At 31.5% G+C, this 13,012-nt stretch overlaps 1 non-coding gene across 1 annotated transcript; it reads left to right on the forward strand.

Annotated features, from left to right (window-relative positions):
• Nucleotides 1–791: 791 nt before the first annotated feature.
• Trnak-uuu lies at nt 792–864 on the forward strand. The gene has a single exon. It is a non-coding gene; the product is annotated as a tRNA-Lys (tRNA).
• The last annotated feature ends 12,148 nt before the right edge of the window (nt 865–13,012 follow it).

A 13,012-nucleotide genomic window follows, 5' to 3' on the forward strand; every position in this document is an offset into this window, starting at 1 on the left:
CTATCTAAGGATGGTACTATAGAACGCCACCTCAAGGTAGGCCTAGTGGCGCCATCTCTTGGTCAGGCCGGAAACTTATCAATCCACCCTCGTATCAAAGATTCGAAATTTGAAAAATATTAGAATTTCAGGTTTTTTCTGAAAATTTAGAATGGGTATATACCCAGATTGAACAATGATTTCAAAGATTTCAAACATTCAGGAAAGTTTTTAGAAAGATTTCAAGAATTTCAAAAAATTTCAGACGCGATTTCAAAGATCTTGCAAAGATTTCAAGAAGGCTTGTACATCTGATTTCAAATGCGCCGAATAGGGTGGTCAAAAAATGCTTTGAATATATATTTTTTCGAATTCTTCTGCATATTGCAATTTGGTTTCTGCCTCTCTGTCTGTCCGCCCGTCTGTAAAGACGAGAACTCTCGAAAAAATGGACGGGTCAAATCTATATTTAGCACACTTTTTTTAAATCAAATATTACACCAAAAGACGCGAGATAGGTAAAAAAATCGGCTTTAACGAACACATTCTCATCACGTATTTCGTGCGTTGCACTTGATTTTGTCGATAATGCGAATTTTTCTACATTATGTTCAACTCTAGTATATCAAATTTATATTATATTCAAGTTTTTGAAACAGAATTATAGAAACAGAGTTTCGGTTAGACTGGTTAATTAGATAGAATATTATTTTAGAAGCCTAATACCAGTGGTTATTTGATGTTTGTACGACAGTGGTCTCTGTATTGTACGGTTGATAAGTAGAAGAACTAACTAAATTTTCACTCTTGGTGCTGCGGTGGCGCAATTGGTAACGCCCCTCACTTTTAATGAGGAGGTTGTTGGTTCAAACCCAGCCCGCAGTGAATTTTTTAGAACTTATTTTTCTCGCGTTTTTAATTAATTTCGCGTAATAAAAATTGATTATGATATAGTAGTTCTTCTACTTATCAACCGTACAATACAGAGACCTCGGTCATAAAAACATCAAATAACCACTGGTATTAGGCCTCTAAAATAATATTCTTTATATTATATTTATTTTTGTACCTCGGTCTGGGGCTACTTATTAATGATTACTTTAATATCTGTTTCGTATTTTGCTTTCAATCTTATTCCCAGCTACTCTGCATAATGTATCAATTCGATAAATTTATATTATTTTAATTAATAAAATGCATGGTATTGAAACAATATTATTTTTATTGTCTTGTTTTTATAATTAAAGAAACCGAATTTGAACATTCATGTCAAATAAAAATTCTGGAAATAAAATTGTTGACGATAAATTATAAAATGTATGAATCTGAAAAAATCTTTAATTCTTGAATAAAAAAATAATAAAATTAAAAATTAAAAATGAATCAAAAACATTTTTTTTTTATTTTATGTATCATTTTACTTTTTATTATTTATAAAACAAAAATCGCAATGTAGAAACTATTTTCTCCGTATTCTGTTAATACAAAGTAATTCAGATTTACTGATAAGAAATTTTCGTAAATAAACGCCACATTTTAGAAAACCTCGTTTTACTTCGTGTTAGCTCAGTTTTACCTTTTCGCTATTTCTAATTAGTTCAAGTTATTCAATAATTGTTAATACGTCAATTAATGTAATAATAAATAATATATTTTCTTATATGTTATTCTCAATAAACAAGTTAATGAATGTTTAACCAAGATGATTAATTTTCTAAAAAAAAGTCGCATTTTCAACAAAAATTATAAAATTAAAAAAAAAAACAATTCTTTTTTTTAGATTCGCAGACAAATATGTTTGTCTAAAAATATAATAAATTTATATTGAAATATTTGTCTGAAAATCATAAAATGATTTTTTAACTATTAATTTTAGTAGAAAATTTAAAAACATTTCAAAAAATTAATTGAATCCTTAAAAAAATATTTAGGACAATTTTTTTCTTTTCAAACATTTTAAGAAGAATTTGAGTTGTTCTAAGAAATTCTTAGGAGATTGAAAACTAGCAAAATTATATTTATATAATCTTAAAAACAATCAAACTCAACATTAAACAAACTCGAACGTCTCAAAATAATTTTCTAAATTTTGTTCTTGCGTTATAATTTTGTATAAATTATTGATCTGGAAAAATTAAAATTGTTGAGAATTTTACCGTTTTTTTTAACTTTGCCATTGAAATAACGGCATTAAGTCCAACATATATAAAATAGATTATTTTTAATGTAAGTACAGTAAGGCTACAAAGATGAACTTTTTAAATATTTCTTATTTTTCCATTCAGAGGCTTGTAAAGTTTTTCAAATACGTCATGATTTTGGAAGAGATGTGGCCTAGTTTCAGATAGTCATGTTGCTTTGATTTAAAAAAGATGACCAATTAAATGCTAAAAAAAAATTTTCATAGAAAGTATAACACATTTATTGAGGTATAAGTTCACAATTTTCGGGAACAAAAAATTGATTAAAAATATTGTCGTGCTTAGAATACATTGAAAAATTACGAAATATGAAAAAGCAAAAATATTTCTATTGTACATTAAAATGTATTTTTTAAATCTAGCAAGATTTTATTGAATCCAAAAAGTATTTGTTACCAAAAAATTTGTTTGGTGGTGCAAAGTAAATTTTTGGATGTTGAATGTATTTAAAAAAATTATTGTTTAAATTTGAAATAACAACAATTTAAATAATATTTCATAATGCATGAGAACAATACAAGAACAAAATTTTTATCACAAGAGCAATCATTTAGAAAATACAAGGAGAGAAATTTCGGGAGGTTAATTCACGGCACTACTCTTTGATTTTATCACGCTGCGTGAGAACTAAGTTCTCGGAACCCTTGTTTCAGTCTCAGGTCTGGAATTCTATGCTTTTAGATCACAGAGTCCGAGACTTTAAATCATGTAAAAATTGTAGCTCTAAAATCACGCGTTTCCTTGAATTAATGTCTTCGTGTATTCACATTACAAGAAAAAAGCTTGAATTGAGAAATTAAAAATAAATATATTCATGGTTTGAATTTGAAAGATAATTTATAAAAACATATTAAGCATTGAAAATAATTCTTCGGTAAAATATTTAATAAACTCCATTAACAAAAATATACAAACGGAAAACTTTTGTTCCATATTCTCTTGATGCAAGGTAATTCAGTTTCGACGATAACACATTTTCATGTATAAAGATCACATTTTTTAAAAGTGCATCTATTTTTATATTCTCATCATTTATGATTGAGAAGGTATTAGAATTATTCGAAATTTTACATCACAGTTTTCAGCGAATCTCCACGGAATCCGAAAATCAAGTTTTTACGATAGCGTCTGTCTGTCTGCCTGTCCGGCTGTCCGCCTGTTAACACGATAAATCTCGAAAAAATGAACGGATCAAATTCATGTTTAGCACATTTTTTTTAGGTCCTAAAAGAAAGGACGACTTCGTTAACCAGTCATTTTTGATAAAAATTCAAAAAGTGAGCGCTTTTTGAAAATTTTTGAGAACACTTTTTTCTGAATTTGAAAATTCTGTGTACGGATATTTATATTATCAAAATGGACAAACAATTTATCCTAATGACTTTTTTTTGAGAAGAAGAAAATTCTCAGTTATAGCATTTTCCAAATTTTTAAAATCAACCGAAATTCAAAAGTTTGAGCTAAACAATGCACGATATGAAAAAAGTCAAGAAAAGAAAAACATTGCTTTTTAAAAACCCTACAAGACTTCCATACAATTCTTTAGGATTTTCTTGGAAAATCGAAAATTCAAATTTTGATTGCACAAAAAATAATGAAAAATGAAAAATTCCATTTTGTGGTCAAACTATGTAGGATACGAAAAAAGGTGAATTGAAAAAATTGTTATTTTAAAAAAGATCTAAAATTTCGTTAAGAATCACTTCTTGATAGGACGCGTACTTTTTGTTTTATTCGTGAAAAATAACATTGAAAATAAAAAAAATAAAGAAAAAATGTGTCGAAAAATGACGAAAGTTACGAAAAAAAAGATTTAACAACACCTGTTTACTAACGTCTGTAGAAAGCCTAAAGAGCTTTGAGAGACTTAATCTTTGACGATATTCAATTAAGTAGACAATTCGGAATATGAAGATGCATATAAATACTGACATCTATAAGATATCTTTTTGGTAAAATTTCATTCAAGCATTCCAAATGCAAAGAACAATTATCCGAACGCGAATCGCGAGTTAACCCATTATCGAGCATGAAGCGCGATATTCAACCGTCGCGCGCCCTAGGCGCGCTCAAAGTGGCGAGCCTTATGGCCTGCTTTTATCTTTCTGTTATTTCTTAGCACTTAAAATTATACGCTAACTGTAATTAATATAATAATTAGTATAATGATATTATTAATAATAATAATAATCGATTTTATATTATATTATATATTAAGCCTGATATATTCATTAAATAAGATCATAATTATATAATTATATAATTAATTACTTAATCATTTAATTGATAATAATATAATAATAATATAATAATATGATAAGGTCTTCTCGCGTTGATATCGCGGTAGGGCTTGAGCTTTTCTCTTATGACTTTGACGGATATATTGGCGGTATCATTGCTACTGACAGGGTTTCCCATGCCAAATAGACTGATAACGAAGAGGAGAGGGACTAATCAGAACACTAAATCTCAAATAATAATGGAGAGCATATTAAAGATATTGAAACGCATGTCGCTTCCCGAGGATCGTCGGGGCGCCCCTGGAGCCTCAGCTGGGGGCCACAGCATGCGGGACGGTGGCGATGGTGAGCTGCGACATGGTCAGGCTGATCTCACTAATGAAACAGTTGACCAGCAAGAACATCTGCGACAAACGGTAAGCAGTGGAACATCAGCTGAGCCAACCACCTCGACAGAAATACCGTGGGAGAGCATCAATTGGGATATCATAATGAAAGAGGAATTGGTGCGTCGCTATTAAGAAAGTGCGAAGTTTGAAACGAAAATGAAAAAAGGATACAATCTAAAAACGAAATTTGCTGTAAAGTATCCTAATATACAGAATGTCGCACTAAGAGATATTACCGCTAAGGTGAAGGATATCAGGAGTAATCTACAAGAGACAGAAGTTTTAGCGGTCTTGAAAAGGGCAAGTAATTAGAAAGCTCCAGGTCCGGACATGGTGTACAACTTCTGGTGAAAGTACCTGACGAGCGTGCATCTTGCTCTGGCAAGGTGTTTGCAGAAGATCATTGAACACCCAGATCTGATGCCAGGTTTTATGCTCCAGGGTACTACGTATATGTTAAGAAAAAAACCAGATGTTTAAAATCCATCTGACATTCGACCGATAGCCTGTCTTCCAACAATTTATAAATGTCTTACAGCTATCATTGCAGATAAGGTATATTCTCATTGCGACGAGAATGACATTCTTACAGAAGAGCAAGAAGGATGTTGTAAAAATCGCTAGGCTGTAAATATCTAGTCACTATAGACGCATGACTATTTGCTTGAAGTCTTAAAACTTTACAAAGTCTGCCCACGCATTACTGACTTTCTATGTCATGGGATGAGGCTCTGAGGTACAAGAATCAAGTATTTTGATCATGGACAACCAAGGATAACTAGATCAATACGCTTTATGGCGGGCACAAAGCAGTTTTCCAATGATACCCACATGGAGTTCGAACTAGATAAATGCAGAACAGTGCATTTAATCAGATGGGGATTAGGGACCGCAGAGTTAGAGAACGAGTTCGATTATGACATCGAAACAATGACTGCAGGCAAATCATATAAATATCGGGGTGTTCTTGAATATAAGGGTATTCAAAATACGATAGTTAAGACAAGCCTAACGACTGCCTTCACAGCGAGACTCAGATTGATTATGAAGAGATTTCTAAACACGGCAAACCAAATCTGGTCAATCAACACCTATGCCATCCCTGTCCTCACGTACTCTTGCGGGCTAATCAATTGGTCTAACGCCGACCTTGAAAAGTTAAGCAGAATCGTCCGCGTAGAAATGATGAAGCACGGCATACACCATATTAATTCAGAAATTGAAAGAGTAGTTCTACCACGACATATAGGGGGCAGGGGCGTTGTAGATGTCTAAAAACAGTTTAAGTCTAAAGTTATACAGTTGCGAGACTATTTTAACAGCAAACGATATGCTACGTTTTAGAGCACCATATGTTAAGCGGATCTTGACTACACGCCCTTAAATTTGTCCTCAGATGGGGCCTTGAATATCAGGCAGAAACCATAGAGGAATTAGAAATACAATGGAGGCAGAATGCTATCCATGGCGAGAACCCCAAAACGTTAGAACAAAATGAAGTAGATAGTGAAGCATCCAGTATTTGGCGAAGAAAGGGTGTTCTGTATCCAAAGACGGGAGGATTTGTCATTGCGATGCAGGACAGGGTTGTCAGCACCAGGAACGATCGCAAACATGTATTACAACAAGACCGGGGTTGACCGGTGCCGATTATGTGCGGAAATACCAACGAATCCATCGAGCACATTATTGATGGCTGTCGCGTAATGGCTCATAGAGAATATACGCACAGACATAATGATGCAGCGGGCTTTATACGAGGTGTGTTCAAAAAGTAAGGTGACTTTTCAATTTTCGCGGGCTACGTACATTCAAGTTTTAAATTTTTTGTTTTGTTGTGTTGTTACACTCGTCACGATCATATGTTCACAGTTTTGACTATATAGCTCGTGTTGTTCTTCTGGCAGAAGCGTAAAAGGTTAGAAGGGTTTTGTGTGCTCGGCGATTTCCTTCTTTCCTTAAAAAATGGAGCAATGAGTTTGCATTAAATTTTGTGTGAAAAATGGAATCCAGTGCTCTAAAACTCTTGAAATGTTGACAGTTGCATATGGTGAGTCTACTCTGAGTAAGAAAAATGTGTGTAAGTGGTACAAGCTGTTCCAAGAAGGTCGAGAGATTGTCGAAGACGAACCTCGCCCTGTACGTCCCAGCACGTCAACAACAGATAAAAACGTTCAAGCAGTGGAAGAAATGGTGTTCAAAAATCGCCGAATTACCATCAGAGAAGTTGCTAAAGATGTTGGCATATCGGTTGGCTTATGCCATGCTATCTTTTCGCAAAAAACGTCCGGAACTTTGGACAAACAATTCGTGGCTTTTGCATCACCATAATGCACCTGCTCATTCATCGTTGTTTGTGAAAGATTTTCTGACCAAAAACAGCACCAGAGTCATGCCTCAGCCTCTATATTCACCGGATTTGGCCCCCAGTGACTTTTTTCTTTTCCCAAAACTGAAGAGATCCATGAAAGGACATCGATTTTCAACGATTGAGGAGATAAAAACTGCATCGCTGAAAGAACTCAAGGCTATACCACAAAATGATTATCAGAAGTGCTTCGATGATTGGAAAAAGCGTTGGCACAAGTGTATTAGATCTGAGGGGCATTAATTTGAAGGGGATAAATATTGAGGAATAAATGAAGATTATTTGAGAAAACCATAGTCACCTTATTTTTAATACACACCTCGTATAATAGTAGACTTTTCAACCAAGAAGCTAGAATTATCAAACAAAAGTGGAATAGTTAATTTTTCAGTTCAAAAGTTCGATTTTCGACGACATAGTTGAATTTTTAACAAAAAATATGAATTTCTCCAACAATCTTTTTTGGGTGCACAATTTTTATCTTTTCATATTTTTTCGTATTTTGCAAAGTTTGACCAAATAATCTAATGTTTTATTTTCCATTATCGTTTTCTGTAGTTAAAACTAGAGCTGTCTGTCAAAAATTTGAATTTTCAATTTTTCAAACAAATTCAAAAAGTTGTTTTGATAATCTTGTATAGCTTTAAAAAAGGAACCTTTTTTTCTTTTCTTGACTTTTTTAATATTATGCGTCTTTAGCTTACAATTAGCATTTTCATTTGATTTTAGAATTTTGAAAATACCTTACTGGATTTTTGAATCTTGAAAAAAATGGTCTCATACATTTTTAAAAACACTACCCTTTTGAATTTTTGTCCAAAATAGCTGGCTAACCAACTTGAAATTCAGTTTCTGAGAATGTTAAAAAGTGCGCATCCTATTAAACAAAAATTATATAAAAATTGTGTTGCAACTTGTGCCGTCTTTCCATAAATTTAATTTGCTTATTTTCAATATTATTTTTACAATTTAAACTAAAAATACGCATGCTATGGCAAGGTGACTTAATAAATACTTAAATTTTGCAGAAATAATGGTTTAAACAAATTATTATTGTTTACAACTATCTTTATCTATATTAATGCCAGTTAGTTGGGGGTTTTTTTCTGAATTTTGTTACTTTTATTTAGATTTTTAGTTACGAACAAATAATAAATGAACATTCGAGAGAATCGTTTTTTGTACAATTTCTTTCTCTTTTGGAAATATATTTTTCTAAAATAAAACTGATATTTGTCGAATTATTATTTGCTATAAATCTCTTCTTACTAGATAAAAAATTCAGAAACAATATTTACTACAAGTGGCAGCAGAGTACCGGAAGTAATTTCTTGATTACCTTGTGTTCTTGTTGTAATTGAAAACAAAACTTTTTCAAGTAATTTTTAGACCTAGTTCTTCCGCCGACTCCTAATAATTCCATTATTTGTTTTTGACCCTTGTGTTAGATACATTTTTTGTTTGAATTGTTTTTTTTTTTTAATATCAGGAAAAAAGAAAAAATAACTATCTTAAAAAATACAATTTTATTATTTGTGTATAACTGAAAAGTCAAAGCAAAACTAATGATTTCAGAAAAAAGCAGCTTTGCAGCATTATATTAAAAAAAGATAGTTATGAAAAATAAGCAATTATTTAAATTAGCATGTTTGGTAACTTGCAATTATTATTACCTCACTAAGTGAAAATTGAAAAAAAGGTTTAAGAGTTCAGTAAAACTCACAACTATTTAGCACTTATCTCAGATGAGATAGTTATAAACAACAAAAAATTCTTTGAACAACTACGTTTGTTAAGTTGCATTATTTATTAGTTAACTAAGTAAAAAATGGGTAAACACTTCAATATTCCAGAAGAAACCGCAACTATCTGCCATTAATAAAGAGGAAGATAATTATAAACAATAATAATTGGTTTAAATAATAATTATTGCTAAATTGAATTAATTATTAACTTACCCTAATTGAAAAGTAGACAAATAGTTGAAAATTTCAGAATAAACCGCAACATTTCAGCATATTCATATTTATTATAATCAAAAATAATAATAAATTGTTTAGACAATTAATTTGGTTAATTTTAATTAATTATTTAACTCATACTGATTTAAAATTGGGCAAAAGGTGGGAAATTTGTTTTAAAAACTGCAATTTTCTAGTATTATTCTAAGAGGATATTATTAAAAATGATAATAAATTGTTTAAACAACTATGTTTGTTAACATTAGTTAAGCTTTGCCTTACTTTAATTGAAATTTTGTCCCGTGACAAATTGGTTCTTGCACTTCGCGCTTGATAATGCAACTACCTCGCGTTTCGCGCTCGATAATGTATTTATCTCGCGCTACACGCTCGATCTTTCTGCATCGACTTTTTGAAACTAAAGGTGAATGTATCGACAACAGTTATTTGGTGATTGTGAATTCTCTTTTTTTAAAGCTCCTTCGGCTTTAACGAACACATTCTCATCACGTATCTTGTGCTTCGCACTCGAGTTTATCCCTGAAAATTTATATCATTCCCATGAATGTATGTTATTATAATTCGTAACTTGCATTGATATTAAAACAGACGAAGATTCATTGACCCGTTAAAAAAAAATGCACATTCTTTAAAAAAAAATGTTACTTAACGTTTTATTGCAACTTTTGTCGCTTTTCCATAAACTGAATTTGCTCATTTCCAATGTTTTCTGTAGGATTTAAACTTTACACATACGGTCTACTGGGCAGCCTTAACGTTTTTTAATTTCTAAATTATGTATATATATATATATATATATATTTATTTATTTATTTGAGAATATTTGAAATACTGTGAAAATGTTGCATGCAAAAATGTAACTTTTGGATTTTCCATTATTTTTTTATGCTGTCAAGATTTAATTTTTGATTTATCAAGAAAATTCAAAAAGTTCTTATGATGATAATCTTCTACGGCGTTTAGAAATCAAACTTTTTCTTCTCGTGCCATTTTTTCATATCGTCCGTTAATTGACTTAAAAGGTTCATTTTCATGTGTTTTTTCAGGTGTACAGAGAATTCTTGAATTTTGAAAAAATGGTCTCAAAATTATACAAAAGGCGCTCACTTTTTGAATTTTTATCCAAAATGGCTGGCTAACGAACTTGACCTTTAGTTTAGGACACTAAAAGAGAGTACCAGAGGCCAATCTAATAGAATTATTTTTTCAAAAGTTTTCGTGCTCACAACAAGAGAGGCATACAGACAGACCGACACAGACACATTCGTAAAAATTTATTTTCGGTTTTAGGGGGACTCAAAACTTAGACATTTCACAAAAACTGAGGGGGGGGGGTTCAAATTTGACCGATACCTAATACCTTCTCTGATGAGAATGTAAAAAAAACCATTAATACAATTTTTTTGCTCTACCTTCGGTGGAAAAATGTTATCTATTTATTTTGGCTTAGCTTGTGTGGTGTCTCGAAAAATCGAATTTTTGTATTTTCAATGTTTTTTTATAAATAAAACAAAAACTACGTATCCTATAAAAAGGTGATCAATAATAAATTTGTTGATATTTTTTGAGTGCACAATGTTTGTCTTATCATCTTTTCCCTATCTTGCATAGTTTGACATAGTTGATATGATAATCTTGTATGGCTATCGAAAAGTAAAATTTTTCTTTTCAACTACTATGTACAACTGTACAACGAAATTTTGTTTCATTAAAAAATGGGTACTCAAAAATTTTCAAAATGGCCTCACTTTTAGTATTTTTATCCAAAATGTCCGACTAACGAACTTGGCATTTAGCTTATGACACTGAAAGAGTGTACCAAAAGCCAATCTAATAGATTAATTATTTTCAACTCTCTAAATTTCTTGGAGCGAAAATTAAACTCCAACTCTGGAGCGACTGCTATATCAACTACGATGGAGTCATAATGTCTGTCCGTTGGAGTCAGAAGCTTGACTCCCACCATGGGAGTTACATGTTCGCTCCCAATTACAGTCATAATCGGTTGACTCCAACTCCTACAGTTCCTTTTTTGACGCCAAAGAGGAGTGATCATGTGAATCACTCCAACGGGAGCGTGAGGTGACTCCAGCTAGCGTGGCGCAGTGTGATAGAAGCGAAGTGATGGTGGGTGGGGGTAGGGGTAGCAGGTAGCAGACAGGACAGCGTCATTTTGGCGTACTTTTCCATTTTCATTCAAGTTTTCGTGGTAGTAGGTGACGCGTCAAGCAGTGAATTTGGAAAAGTGACAGTATTTTAGTGTTTTGTGAATCAACGAGTACATCAGATTTCATTATGGTAAGAGGCTTTTAATTCTTATTATTCAACTTATGGTCATGTAAAAGTCCAAAATCACAAGATTCTCTTTTGAGATTTCATTTTAGAAATCATAAGAGCTGTTGCTTTTGAGAGTTTTCGGAGTACCGAATCCGGACGCGTCCCGTATAAAATATGTTTTAAAGAACATAAGATGTCTGCAAAGTGTAGGGCTATTTATTTATAAAATGTAGAATATGCATCAATATTGATTAAAAACTTCTTTTTTCAGGATTCTTTGAAAACTCCTGACAAATTAGCGGATTTCCTGCAGTCGAAGGGAGTCTACGTGGACGCCATCAATTCGTTAAAAAGTTGGCTACTTATATTACTTATATTATTTATGCGTGTAAGATAATGCTTGCAGTTACCGAATCATTCGATTTAAAAATTTATAACTTAGTTGCATATTGTTCATATATTGCATACTGCTAAGAAAGTCCGTATTGGTTAGAAAATTAATTTCTTAATCTGAACTTCGAAGTACTGCATTTTTGTAATGGTTGTAACTGTTTGGTTGAAAATTAGGCTTTTTAGGACTAAAGGCCAAATATTTAATTCCAATTTTGTGTATTTCATTTAAATTGAGCCTTGTTCGTGGTTAAAAATCCATCTTCTTGATTAAAGATTCATATTTTTTCCAAAAATAAGCTATTGCAGTTACATTTTCACAAATTCAGTTGGAAATACATCTTTTTGTTTACGAATTAGTTGCGAATTAGTAACGGGTATGATTATTCTTTGCATTTAATAGTAGAATTTCCTAGAAAACTATGTATTTTCATCTGAAATTATGAAACTTTAGCTGGGATAGTTAAATTTAACTAAAAAGCTGAAGCTTTAACCAAGAAGATTGATTTTCAAGCACGATAAATACTGAAATTCAATAAAATACACGAATTTCAAACAAAATAGTTGAAGTCGTATAATCTGACGGTGTCGCAAAAACACCTTAACGACATAGACATAGGATGTCGTAAAGTTGTCGTAAAGATGTCGTAAAGACGTCGCCAAACTTTGTGCCCACTGGGAAGATAATTATTCAAGGAAAAATTAAATACTCAAGTTCTCAGATAAAGAAATTAGTTTTCAATGACAAAAACTATCTAATTTTTCAAAAATTCAAATATTCCAGATGAAAAATAATAATATTATTTAGTGAGTAATAACTTTGCTGTAGAGTATATATGCTTCTAAAAATTCTTTAAGCATATAGTTATAAATATATAAGAACAATTTGTGACAGTAAGATCTGATTTTTAAATATTTTGAACATGAAATCTAATATATACTATTTTTTCAGGATGGACATCAGCGAACTTACTATAGATGTGTGAAGTGCCTTAATGTGTCTCGCTACTATCGCTTCTACTCAACAGTCTTGGCAGGGAGACATTTAACCAACTTTTCTGTTTATTCGTCCATTGTTTTATTTGATAGATTTTTTCTGATTTTATTTATGTTTAATTAATAACTTCTTTATAACATAATAATAATAATAATAATAATAATTGCTTTTACGTTTATACTGCTAAAT

This window comes from Belonocnema kinseyi, chromosome 7 (genome assembly GCF_010883055.1).
Source record: "Belonocnema kinseyi isolate 2016_QV_RU_SX_M_011 chromosome 7, B_treatae_v1, whole genome shotgun sequence".
Classification (NCBI taxonomy): Eukaryota; Metazoa; Arthropoda; class Insecta; order Hymenoptera; family Cynipidae; genus Belonocnema; species Belonocnema kinseyi.